At 37.7% G+C, this 1,511-nt stretch overlaps 1 pseudogene across 1 annotated transcript; it reads right to left on the bottom strand.

The window, feature by feature from the left end:
• Positions 1 to 628: 628 nt before the first annotated feature.
• LOC308418341 (small ribosomal subunit protein uS17-like) lies at positions 629 to 1,102 on the bottom strand (annotated as a pseudogene). Its single transcript has one exon. The product of its transcript is annotated as a small ribosomal subunit protein uS17-like (transcript).
• Positions 1,103 to 1,511: the final 409 nt, after the last annotated feature.

Below are 1,511 nucleotides of genomic sequence, written 5' to 3'. Positions count from 1 at the left end.
GTAAGTGCTCAGGACAACTGAATGAACAACCTGGCCAAGACTTGCAGACCTTGATGGTATGGACAGAGATGAAGAACATTTGGAATATTTGTGTACGGGTGCCATGAAACTATTACTTTATCTAGGTTACAAGGTCTCTGCTAGGGATATCAGCATGGTTCCCAGTAAAACCTCAAAGTTATCAGTGAGAACTCAGGAAATATCTAGGTCAAACCTCTGGTGGAAGACTCATGTCCTGCAGCCTAGTGGGCAGGCGTAGCTCCAGTTGTAGATGTTTGAGAGAACCAAACACTTAGTATTAATGCTTTCATAATAAGAGTTTGATATATACATTAGTCTTGCTGAGTCTAAGAATATTTTGCTTCTTGCAGTAATAGATCAGCTTTGGCATTCTGATGTAAAGTACACAATCATTTAAGTAATTTATATTTGTGCTTTTAAGTTAAATCTCACCAACTTTATTTAGATTATTGGAAAAGTTGAGAAAACACAAAATCCATTGTGTTTATAGGTTTAATTTACTAGAATAATATAGTTCTAATGGGACACAGAATAGACATTGTGATAGCTATTTTTTTTAAGTTGGAAAATAACTTTTATTTGTTTTAAGGCATTGGTTAAAGTCCCCTTAGAACTTCTGAAACTGCTTCCTGGTGCCAGCAGCCTTGGTGACCTTGAGCACACTGAATCGAACAGTCATGCTCAGGGGCCTGTGCTCTCCAACAGTGACGATGTCGCCAATCTGGACATCTCTGAAAAGGGGATGGGTGCACAGACATGTTCTTGTGATGCTTCCCAAAGTGGTCATATTTCTGGCTATAGTGGAGATAGTTCTGGCGCATGACAATGGTTCCCTCATCTTCATCTTCATCACGACACCTGACAGGATGTGCCCTCTGGTGGAGACATGACCAGTGAAGGAGCATTTCTTGTCTACATAGGTGCCCCTTATGGCCTCTTTGGGCGTCTTGAAGCCTAGACTGATGTTTTTGTAGTATGGAGGAAGTTTTTCCTTGCTGATTTCTCCCAGCAAGACATGCCTCTGGTTTTGAAAGATTGGAGGCTGTTTTTGGTGAGTACACTCTATCTGAATGTGTAGCATCTTCTCGGCAGCCTGAGAAAAAGTGATAGCTATACTTAACAAATACCAGAAACTATATTAAATTTGTGAACAGAGTTAAAACTATTTGTATTAAATAACAACATACCGAGTGTGTGTGCGTGTGCGTGTGCATGTGTAGAATAAAATATTTTTCTAAATGTTTCCAAAAAAGTTACTAACTTACTTTGGGTTGCAAATAAAACAAAAATTTTAAGATGAACTTTAATTGGAAGCATTTTTTCTTTGAATATTAAGGGTTTATACACATGAGGTTTTGGTTCAGCAAGACATTTGAAGGCTCAAAAATGATAGGTTTATATACATTTAAAGGCAAAAAATTGTTTTTTCTGGAATGAAGATATTCTTGTACATTAAAAATAAAAACCCACGAAATACAGCATTGGACACA

Source organism: Micromys minutus (genome assembly GCF_963924665.1).
Source record: "Micromys minutus genome assembly, chromosome: 3".
Classification (NCBI taxonomy): Eukaryota; Metazoa; Chordata; class Mammalia; order Rodentia; family Muridae; genus Micromys; species Micromys minutus.
This window is presented reverse-complemented; position numbering and strand designations above follow the sequence as displayed.